General features: G+C 43.1%; 1 pseudogene; it reads left to right on the forward strand.

Moving 5' to 3' along the window:
* Positions 1 to 7,626: 7,626 nt before the first annotated feature.
* On the forward strand, positions 7,627 to 8,181 carry LOC117998400 (annotated as a pseudogene).
* Positions 8,182 to 12,317: the final 4,136 nt, after the last annotated feature.

The raw sequence follows: 12,317 nt of genomic DNA on the forward strand, positions 1-12,317 counted from the left end.
TCTTGCCAGTCCGCACAAGACTAGCTTGTTCCTGCCTCAGAGTTTCTGTATTTGTCCTTCCCCCTACCTCTCCTGACCTTCCCCAGCTCAGTGTCCCTTTCTCAAGAGTCCTTACGCACCTCCCTTGCCCCCTATACACACACCTTCACTCTCTTTCCTCCCTCCTGGCTTTATTTTCTTCCTAACAAGGACAGGCTTTGAAGTCTTACTCTCTGGGCTCCAGTCCTAGCTTCACCACTTTCTAGCTGTATGATTCGGGGCAAATTTGGGCAAATTAGAAACTCCCCGAGCTTCCATTTCCTGTCTGTTGGTAGATAATAATTGTATGGAGTGCAGAGTGTTTTTGTGAGGACAAAAGAGAATAATTAATAAAAATACCTAGAGCAATGACTGGCATATAGAAACTGCTTAATATAGGACAGGTCTCGCTGTTATTAATTTGTTTGTTTCTTGTGTTTCTTTCCCACTAAAAGGTAAGCTCCAGGAAGGCAGGAATGTGGTCTGTGCACCATGACATTCTCAGGACCCAGCACGTAGTAGCCCCACAATAAATATTTACTGAATGAATAACTTTCTATGTACCAGGCATGGTTTATCCATGGTTATCACAATAACTCCATGAAGAAAGAACTATCATCATCCTCATTTTACAGATAAGAATCAGAAAGATTAAGTACATTTCCTAAGACCACATAGCCAAAACGTGGTGAGCCAGGATTCAGGCCACGAGCCTCCACCCTGCTATACCACCTGGCTTGAAAGTCAGGGAGGCCAAGGGAGTGCAGTCAATGAGGCAAAAGCAAAGGGCAGGAAGAGGAAGAATTGGTTGTTTTGTGGCCTTCAATTTAGGTATCCAGGAAAAGCTGAGTGGGTCTGGACAGGGTTTCTGAGTGGGTCTGAAGGATGGGCAGCATTTATGCATAGAGATTGAGGAGAGGGGCGCCTGGGTGGCTCAATCAGTTAAGTGTCTGCCTTCAGCTCAGTCATGATCCCAGGGTCCTGGGAGGGAGCCCCGCATCAGGCTCCCTGCTCTGCGGGGAGCCTGCTTCTCCCTCTGCTGCTCCCCCTGTTTGTGCTGTCATGCTCTCTGTCAAATAAATAAATAAAATCTTTTTAAAAAAGAGAGAGAGATTGAGGAGAAAACATTTCTGGAAGAGAAAGAAGGAAGAAGTAGAGCACAGGCCTAAAAACAGGAAAGCTCTGAACCTGTTTAAGAAAACGCAAATTGTCTAGCATATGAATGCCCTGGGGTGTGACATATTGAGTTGCTGTTAATGCATTATTTATAAAGGGGTGACTGCTGAAGGAAATTATGCAATGCCAGCCTTTCTGTGTCCAGAGGTGGAGATGGTTAGTCACCTTGGAGCAGACTTTTGTCTTAATGGGAAAAATCACTTGAGTGACCCCTTGTCCGGGAAAGGGGAGGAATGGGGAATCTTTCCTGTGGTCTGGTCAAGGCTGCCCCCTCCCTGCACCTCTGTGTGTAGATCCCCAGAGCAGTGGAGCCAGGAGAAGATGAGAAGCTATTTGCAAAGGAGCCCTTCTGGAAGGGAAGGGACCACAACCACACTTCTCTTCCCAGAGCAGAAGGGTAGAAGCAATTAGCCCTGATTGTGGCCCAGGTCACAGGAAAGGACACTAATGGCCCAGAAGGAACTTGCCCCAAGGTAAAAGCCCTAGACTGGGGTCCTGAGTTTAACACAAAGTTAAGGCAACTGGTGTGGCCCAGGGTGAGGACACAGGGCACAGGGTCCTTGGACCCCAATCACCCTGACCAGTATCATGCCTTGGAAGCACCCACTGAGCACATGAGAGAGCTGAAAACCACAATCCTGGGTCACAGCCATGCTGTGATCACTCACAGCTCTCTGCATTGTTAGACAAATGTCGCAGACAGTGAGGGACGGAATGCCATAACCAAAATAGTGACACTATTGGAATGATAGAGCATTCCAGTACTCTGTCTAGATTTGGAAATAGTATTGATAGCCACTTGTGATTTTTGGCTAATTCTGAAGGAGATAAGCTTCAAACGCGGATATCAGTCTTTTTGCTCCTAAGAGAAGAGGAGCTATAGCAACAAACTGGGAAAAAAAAGAGATTGAAATGTGACCATATTTGTATTTCAACCTGTTGATGTGGTTACAGTTTCCCAGAAATAAGCAAAGACATCTCTCAGCAACATCCTGCAGCAATAAGGCAGGTGACTGGTTAGTCAAGATATGGTAGGAAGAGGGAGGAGCCTGAGAGCCCAGGATAAGGAGCTACGTCAGGGTAGCAGTAAAGGGTGGGAAGGCAGGCTGCTGCCAGGGAAGACATACTATGGCCATGTCTACGGCTGCTCTGGCCATCAGCTAGTCCCCACCTTCCACTTCCAAGATTATAGAGATGTTTAGAACAGACTTAAACTGCCACACAAAGACTTAATTTTTTATGTAAGGCAGACTCTCCCAACACATAATCTAGAAAGGTTGTGAGATTGTATTCATGAAGATAAAACAATAATAATAGACTGATTCTCACTGGTCATCAGGAAAGCTTTTGGGTAGGGCAGTGGTTGTCAAACATTTTTAGTCACAGAAATCTTTATTAGAATAAAATCTCATACAGAATCTCAATGTTTAAACTAGAGAAATATGAGCAGTTTGGAGGGAACCGGTGGCAAAGATCCACTGAGCCATGGATACCAAGACCTTCCATGTATCCCCCTGCCCCTGCTCCAGTGGCCCTGGGAGGCCTGCTAGAAGTACCAGGGGCTTTGTAATACGGTATAAAAAATGCTATGGTGGGAGATCTGGCAATACAGACCCTAAGTCATAGTCCCTCATTTCTCATGAATCTTTACTTGTAACACAGGTTCTTGAACCACAGCTCCTTCTAGAACAGAGAGGGTCCTGTCCTCAGCCAAGATCAGTGGCCCAACTAAAGTAATAGGTCACTAGTCTACTGTAGGCATTCCTTGGACAGTCAGCTGATGGTCAGTATTCCAAGGCACAGCCATTTCTTGGCATCAGTTCCCAGCCTACGCAACACCTGTCAGTGATGGGCAAACTGGAGTGGCACCACTCCCACACATTAACACCTGCAGACAAGCCCATCTTGAACCACCCCCAAAGCATCCTCAGAGAGGAGAGCCTCTTTAGAGTCCTGTTTTTCCAAGTGCCATGAGTGCCATCCCAAGGGTGACTGTGAAGAGCCAGACCCTACTCCTGGAATAATCAGAGATGAAGGTGACAGACACCAGCTTAGACCTCAGCGACAAGGCCCAGATGGAGGACTGGCAATCCCATGCTCACTATGGCTTGTTCACCATCAGATCTCACAAGCCCGGCACAGTACTTGGCACATGTAGATGCTCAGCAGATGCTTGCTGAATGCGCAAAAGAATCACTACATCAGGAGACAGGATTGGCTCTGGCTCTGTCCCTAATTAATGTGTGACTTAGGACAAGTCATTTCTCTTGTTTGGATACCGTTCACCCAATTATAAAATTAGAAAGTTGGATCATGTAAGTTGTTCCTCAAGAAATGAAATATTGTTCACTAAAAAAAATGAACGTTTTAATTCCCTAGGAACCCATTCATTTTTGTTATTTGGGTATAATTTTGGATTCTGCATAAATTTAATTTGAAAAACAGTGGGGGAGAGCTTATTTTTTGGGTCGGGGGGACAGTTTATATTTAAATGGTTGCAAACTACTAAACCAAATGACTTATAGGATTCCATCAAGTGTTGATATTTTTTGCAACTTTATTTCCCAGACTATTCATAGCCTATTCCAAAGAGATGATGAGATCAAACTGAAAAAAGTAAATTCAATTTCCACTTGGGATTGTACACCTGAAACTAATATAACACTATGTTAACTATACTGAAATTAAAAAAAATTTTTTAAATTCTACTTGGTTCCATCTACAGGTAAAGTTGTGAAAGAGACTAAGGTAGGTTCCCATGTCCTCTATATGTCTTCATCTGGACACCACCCACCCTTGTACACACTATTATGTGGGCCAATAAATAGCTGGAGCACAATCCTGGCATGTGCCTCCACACCAAATCTATTTTCCATTATATCCCCCTCAGAACCTATTATGTCAACTAATCTATTGGATTAACAGAGTCATGCTAATGCCTTAGGATCAACAGGTCTGGAAGGGACCTACAGTCACCTGCTAAGTCACTTGGTAACCAAGGCCCAGAGCAGGAGAATGATTTACCCAAGGCCAGAATCAAACTCCAGGTTTCCCAGTTCTCAGACCAATAAGTAGCTCACACCCCTGACTATAAATGAAGATTGCCCGGAGGGCTTTGTAAAATGCTGTACTCAGTCTCCACCTCCAGAAAGTCAGAATTAGTCTAGAGTGGGGTCCAAGCATCACTGATTTTTTTAAAAGACTTTTTATCCAAATGTAACATATATATGTAAAAGTGAATAGATTATAAATGTAGATGTTAATGAATTTTCACAGACACCCATGAGCCCAGACCAAGAAACAGAAGATCTCCAGCACCTAAAGCTCCCACCAAAGATAACTGCTCTCCTGATTTCCAAAACATAGGTTGCTTTTGCCTGTTTTTGTATTTTATGTAAATGAAAACATAGAACGTCCTCTTTTATGTCTCACTTCTTTTGCTCAGAATTATGCTTTTAAGATTCATCCATATTGTTTGCTATGGTTATAGTTTATTCATTCCCATTGCAGAACAGTATTTCATTGTGTATATATACCACAATTTGTGATCCATTCTACTACTGATGGACATTTGGGTAGTTTCCAGTTTAAGTATATTATAAATCGTGTATGTTCTAGCATGTATCTTTTAGTGAACATATGCAAGCATTTCTTTTGAGTGTATACTTAGGAATGCAATTGCTGGGTCATTTGGGTATACCTATGTTCAGCTTTAATAGACACTGTGAAACAATTACTTCAAGTGACTATAGCAATTTATATCTCCTACCTGAACTGTGTGAGAGTTTCAGTTATTCCACACCTTCACCCAAACTTGGTATCATCAGTTTTCTTGGGTTGTCATTCTGGGGTGTGTATGTGAGGATATTACATTGTTTTTAAGGTCCCCTAATGACTCTATGGACAGAAAAGGATCGGAACTTCTGCTTTGTCCCTACCCTCATGACCACTTGAGGCTTATGAAAATAATGCTCTTGCTTTTATTGTCTGACTCAGTGCTTCTACAATATCCTACAAGCCAACTCAAAGTGTTAGACCACTAAAATAAAAATGTTTAAGGAGATTTTCCTAATTTATACAAAATATAAATTGGTGGATAAAAATTTTACTTAAAGTTCTCTGGGAAATTTTATATTTTTGGCACTCACTGTTGCTTTCCACTAGTGAATGCTAGTAGTCAACAAAATAAACAGGTAAGAAATGAAACAATAACCTCTTCCAGACCCTCACATGGAATTCTAGAATATGCAATTTGTTTCTATAAATGTTTTGTTGTTGTTGTAACCACAAGCATTTCCTGCTAAGCATACTCATTTCTCTGTGCTAAAGAGGCCCTTAATGTCCTTCATTCTCCTCTCTGGAATTCCTTCTTCCTTATAGCTAGGAAAAGGCAGCCCTATGTACCACATGATCCTCTTCTGCCTACAACTGATTGTTTTGAGAGTAAACACCTGGCTCAAGTTGATCCAATGAGATCCTCTCTCTTTCAGCAATTAGGAATTAGGACTTAAAGGCTGAGTAAGTTATTTAGAGCCATACAGTTATGTGAAATTGGAACCAAAATTGGTACCAAATCACTTGAAAGCCACATAAAAGCTGATGTGCCATTGGCATGAGCAGAGCTTAGGAGTATATACCTATAAGAGAGCTTGAGAGCAAAATTAAATATGGATTGCACAAAATAATTTCAGTCTCAGAAATCCAAATTATTTTAGTTATCTGGTACCATAGCAGGACAAGGGGAAATGAATGGCAACTACTTTTTGTCATTAAATCAGAAAGGCATAGAGCCTGAAATAGAGATCCAGATTCAGGAAAAAAAATCTCTTAGCATGTTAAGAAGAGTAATCCTGAAGAAGTCCTCTTGAATAAGGGATGAGAAATGGAAATTAATGGTTCAGATTCCATTGATACTAATTTAAGATGCATTAAATATCATGATTTTGTCATTATTTGTTTGCTGCCTTTGTGGTCTTTTTTAATGCACGTAAGGTAATTCATAAGCTTTCATCAGATCACATAGTTATTGTTCATTTAGTATAATTTTTCCCATACAGTTTTAAATCTTTTTAATATGAATTTTTCAATCACGTGGCTATTAGGTAGTGGATCTCTAAAGTTGGAGATGAACAAGTGAATTAAGAGACAAGTTAGGAGGAAATCAGCAGTGCTCCATTTAACAGCTTATTACTTTATTTTTAATGAATGTGTCCGTTAGAATTGGCTAGGTTTTGCTATGGTAACAAAACTCCAAACTATTAATGGCTTAAACAGACAAAGATGTATTTCTTGTTCATACCACATTTGATGTATGTTGCAAAAGAGCTCAACTTATCATAGCAACTCTTGTGACTGATGAACAAGGGCTCCATCTCAACATAGACTTCCACGAAGACTGTACTATAGGGAAGGGCATTAGAAGCATCATGCACTGACTTTAAAAGCTTCCATTCACATTTCTCTCACCACACCATGTTATATGGCAATGCCTATGAAAGAAAATGCAGGAAGTGCAAGCTCACCATGTGCCCAGGAGAACCAAAATATGTGTGACTAGTCTTAATGACTAACGCAGTGTGTGTGATTACAAAGTTATTATGTGTGCTTTACCAGCTGGCTTTTCTGCTGGCAGAGTGGCTTCTCGTTTGTCTGATGGAATTAAGTAAGTCAATAATTTCTGATGTTCCACAGGTGCACTGACACCTGAGTTCATTTGAAAACTGCTGGCCCAACCCATGGTGGGAATTCCAGTTAGATGGGAAGGTATCACACCACACAGACAACCCTGTCCACCACAACTTAGGTCAGTCCTATTTCCAGACCATGGTGTACATGAAATATCATAAATCTGGGTCCTAGTTTGGGTTTTGGGAACTGGAGAAAAATAAATGCGCCTCTCAGAGAGAAAAGAATCCAGCCAGGTTTTCTGAGTCCCGTTTGATTTACAGTAACAGGGCACCACCACAGTGAGGGAGTGGGGGTGGGGGTGAAGACCATAGTGTTATGTCATGAACTGGCTTTAAGTCTCAGAGAGTCACCTTCCTTTCCTGTCAAGTGAAGAAGCTAAATAAGAACAATTTTTAAGTACACAACCCTCTACAAAATAAATAATATTCAGAATCCCAGTGTATAAAACAGATACAAAGTGATGCTAAAATGAGGGGGAAGGACCAGCCCCACATCCCATTATACCTCACAGGAAACATCAGTCCTTGAAACATGTTCACGTAGAATCGTTAGAACTCCAGGGAACATGACTTAAGTGCTATTAGTTTGTCATCTCCGAGATGCTTCCCCGTGATCCGGTTACTCTAGTTTCAATGCCAGCACTTCCTGGTTCCAAGTCTAAAGAAACAGCGCTCTTCCGGTTGCGGCTGCGCACAGGGGACGAAGAAGGCGGCTTGGGTGGCCGCTCCCGGCGCAGCGGCCGGGATGTTGGTGACCAGGGTCTTTAGCCTGACTGGCGAGCGAGCCCTTTCCACCTCCGTGTGTGTGCGAGCACATGGAAATGTGAAGAGTGGAGACAGTGCTCTGCCCAGTTATGTCGACCGGTGCGACGAGCGCTTGCCTGATGCGACCCACGTCAGGATTTTCTCTGCCAGCCGCAAGGCCTTGAAAGAAAAGGAGGAGGCCCCCGGGAGCAGCCTCTCCACTGCTGAAAAACGTTGATTTGTGCCGCATTAAGTTCAGCGAGAGCTTTGCTGACATGAACAGGAGCGCGCGCAAGTGCAAGGCGGTGGTGGGCGCCGCCATGTTCTTCCGGGGTGTCCCGCGACGGTGCTGAGGGCGGGAGAAGCACTGTGTGTCCGGGCCCCTTCCCGCACATCTTTGAAGAGGAGTGGGTGGCCAGGCAGGGCCCAGAGGATGCTCGACAAGAAGGTCAGGCCGATCCAGGGCTTCTCAGCCAAGTGGGACCACGACAGAACAAATAGAAGAAATAAGAACCCTCCCGCATCTGAGCCTCGCCTTGTTCTGCCACCTCCGTGAGCTCAGCGTATTTACTGGAAACGGTTGTGTTGCAGTAGCAATGTTAGTATGTGAGCAGTTTCTGTGGAAGAAGAAATAGAGAAACAGCCAGCATTCACAGTCCTCCTTCTCTGGCCCCGTGGTTGGCCCAGGCTGGACACAGCCCCTCACCCCTCCACGCAACCAAAAGGCCCTCCCTCGCCTACGCCCCGTGCCTTGAAACCCGTTATTATTGCAATCCCAAAGCTCTGTGCCTAGGACTGCCAATAACGCTGACATCTTTTGCCTCTACTTGCAAGAGGGTAAGCCATGCCTGTGATTTTGAAATCTCACAAGCCAAAGCTCTTCTGTTTCTGTGCCCAGTCTGTGTTTCCTCTTCTCTCCTCATCAAGTGCAGCCTTTCCGTCATCCAGGTGTCATAAGGTTTGGTGAAAGGCAATGGAAGGAGGCACTCATCCCATCCGAGAATTCGAGAAGTTGGTAATTCTCCAGGTAGTTAATGAGGACTCTGGGAGACACTGGGAACGCCTCTGGAATGTTAAACAAAGTGGCTTTTATTCTGGCTGGTTTGCCGCTGCTGCTTCCTCACAACAAAGGGACTTACTGTGCTCTTGATGGGTGTGTCTGAACATCACTGGGCCATCACAGCCCCAGGCCTTTCTTTGGCGTGTTGACTTGGTCTCCTGTCATAGTGTTTCTGATGGAAAAAGGACAAGACCTTTATTTTAAGACTCATAAATACCAGAAACTCCCTTACCGGTCACTGACATTTAAATGATATGCTATTTGTCAATCAGCCCAGTCTTTATCTAGGTCATTTGCTTTGTCTTTATCTGAGCCATTCTCTAGCTGCTTATGACTCAGAGTGGTCTGGACCCTAGACATCAGCTGGGAATTTGGTAGAAAAGCAGAACCTTAGGCCCTGTCTCAGACCACTGGATCAGAATTTGCCTTTTCAATAAGATCCCCAGGTCTTTGCTCTAGTCTATAAAACTGTAAAAGCTTGAGCGACATTGTCAATGGTGACAGCCCAGCTGTCTCGGAGAAGGACATTGTCACAAAAAGCAGTCACCCAGGAGTGGGGAGACCTGGCTTCCAGTCCTGACTTGGCCACTAACTCACTGAGTGGTCTTTGCCAAGTCACTTAACCGTTCTGGAATCTTGGATTGAGCTGAACTCCTGACTCTCCAAGTGCCTGCTCTGAGGACAGAAAACAGAAAGGTAAGCGCTCTCCTATATGCTGGTGACATGGTTTTATGGCCAAACACTTAGACAATTGTCCCCAGTTGTCCCTCTAATTACTTTCAAAAAGAGCTTCAGAGCAGTTATCATAGTCACTTTGTTAAGTGTCCTTCAGAATTTGTTTTATCAAACACAGATCTCTCTGTGGCAACTCACTTCATTCATTTACCTGGGGGTACTTTTTTGTAACCTCTTTGCACTTGAGCTCTCTCAGCTTCCAAAATGTGTACAGTCACATCTGCCCTATCATACAGGGCTGTATGAGGATCTGCTGAGAAAGCACCTTGGAAAGTATGAGGTGCTGCCACACCCACTGCAGACTGACAGGGCCTTTTGGGGAATGCCATTTGGTAATATGAATTTTTAAAACCTTGAAAATGTGCAAAGCCCTCCCAGCAAATCATCTGCTAGGCATAGACCCCAGGGAGAAAATTATGAATGAGTAAGAAGACTGTTAATAACTATAGCATTGTTAATAATAGTGAAAAATTGTAAACAACTTAAATGCCCAGCAACAGGGAATTGGTTAAATAATAAACCAAAAATAAATAGTAAATTATGGTACCCACATAATCGAATTCCATGGAAACAAACAGTGCTAAAAACAGGTATTGCAAGATGTGGAACGCTGTTGATTTCTCACTGATTAATGAAAACATATGATTAGATTCCAATTTGAAAATAAAGTGTATAAATATGCACAGGTAAAAGACTGAAAGCATGCATGTTGTTTGTCAATACTGATACACTCTGATTATGGGCAGTTTTATGGTTCCTCATTTTGCTTATCTGCATTTTCCATAGTGCAAGTGCATTACAATTTTCAAAAGGAAAAAGTTTTGTTTTGTTTTTTTGAAAGAAAGATATACCATTCCTAACAAAATAGAAGCACTGTTTTTATCATCATTGTATTCATCAGTGGAGAAAGCTCCCTCTGGCTGAGGGAGAGCAGACTTTAAATAATTACCCTGCCCCCCCACCCCCGCAGTGTCTGCAGGGGGTAAGGAGAGCTATCTTTTGCATTCAGGGACTCAGGGAGAGGGGGTCCTAGGGAGGAAATCATAACTTCTTCCCCGAGGACTGAAATGGAAACTCACAGCCCTGCAAACAAAAAGGCAGAAGTTGGTGGCTTGCTTCCTGAAAGGCTGCCAAAACACTATTTCAAAGCTAGGCTGGGGGCATGCAGATGGCAGTTCTCCTGTCTCTTTGACTAAAAGCAGCAAGGACAATTCACCTGCCAGATGGTCCTTCTAAAACCCAAAGGAAGGTGATTTGTTTCAACAGGGTAGAGGAATTTGATTCTGTGGTCTTCCCTCTTCATTCATTGAAAGGTAGGTTTGTCTTCTTTATTTTAAATACCTCGGCCTAGGGGTGCCTGGGTGGCTCAGTTGGTTCAGTGTCTGACTTTGGCTCAAGTCATGATCTCAGGGTCTTGTGATCAAGCCCCAGGGTGGGGCCCTGCATCTGGCCCTGGGTGGGCTTCCCACACCAGCATAGGACTCTGCGCTCAGTAGGGAGAGCCCTCTGCCCCTCCCCCACTCGTGTTTTTTTTCTCTCTCTCTCAAATAAATAGAATCTTAAAAAAAATAAACACTTCCATCTAGAACAGAACTAACAGTGATGCAAAGCCTGCTTTGTCTTTTCTTTTGCAAATAGTAGTGATGGTGACGGTGATGGTAATTAGTGGTAATACTGGTAGTGATAATAGAGGAAGTAGCAGTAGTAATAATATGTGCCAGCTATTTGCCCATAAGAATTTTATTTAAATCTTCATAAAAACCCTTTGAGGTCGGGAGTATTATGAAGGAGGAAACCAAAGCTTGGGGAAAGTAACTGGCCCAGAGTCACAGAGTAGGAGCTGGAAGCTGGATTCTATTTAGGTTTGTGAACTCTACTATAACACACTAGAAAATTAAGATACTACCAGTCCCAGTTATATTTATCAAAAGCTTGATGACTATAGGCTAATTCAGCCCTTGTTTTACCCCCCATACATGGCCTGAAGTTGGTTCTAGAATTGTCTACAGGAGTCAGATTACATTCAACAAACTCAAGATGCCTTTTTTTAAATTCAGTCTCTTCTTATGTCAACAGTTTTGAAACTCTTAAAATACTTTCCTCTCCACTTTACTAAAGAACCACTTCACATTCTAGGAGAGAGTTCTCTTCCACCTGGATAATGTACCAGCCAGCATTCCCTGATTTGGCTATCACTAGTGGGAGGCTTTCCCTGGTCTCTCCCCTGCTAGAACACTGTTTGCTGATGAGCAGAATTTAATATAAGACGTGCACTCTGGCCCTACCCAAGAGTATTTAGTTAGAAAAAGATGAAAAGAAATTTTATTTCTCAGCTTTTATAGAGTGATTTGGTGTCTTATTTTTGCCAGTGATGAAACTGAACTGAAGGACATTATATAGCAGAGGGACATTTCTGCAGTCGCCTAGGTATCATGAACCCATCTGCCTGTCTAGGGAACCCCTAGCCTTCTCCTGAGCCAGAAATGCGGGGACTGTGTGGGTATCAGGAAAGAGGTGTCTCCCAAAGGCACTGGTGAGTCCATGGAAGCATATTAGACAGAGTCCCTGAACTTACAGATTAGAGAGAAGCAGGAAATGCATCAGGAATGTTTTCAGCTGCAAGTAACAGAAAACCAACAAGGAGGACCTTTTTAAAAAGTAGAGTTATTTTTCTCCATAACAAAAAGTCTGTGGGTAGATAATCCATAGTTGTTTCAGCAGCTCAACAATATCATCAAATTCTCTGTATGTTTCCTGTTTTCTACCCCAAATCTTCAGCATGGTGGCTTTTTAATTTTGTCTGTCACATGTCTCAAAGTGGTTGCCAGAGCTCCAGATATTGTATCTATGTTTAAGGCAAAAGAGAGTATTGCTAGCCATGGCTGATGATTTCATTC

This window comes from Mirounga leonina, unplaced genomic scaffold (genome assembly GCF_011800145.1).
Source record: "Mirounga leonina isolate KUSES-001 unplaced genomic scaffold, KU_Mleo_1.0 Mir_114, whole genome shotgun sequence".
Lineage (NCBI taxonomy): Eukaryota > Metazoa > Chordata > Mammalia > Carnivora > Phocidae > Mirounga > Mirounga leonina.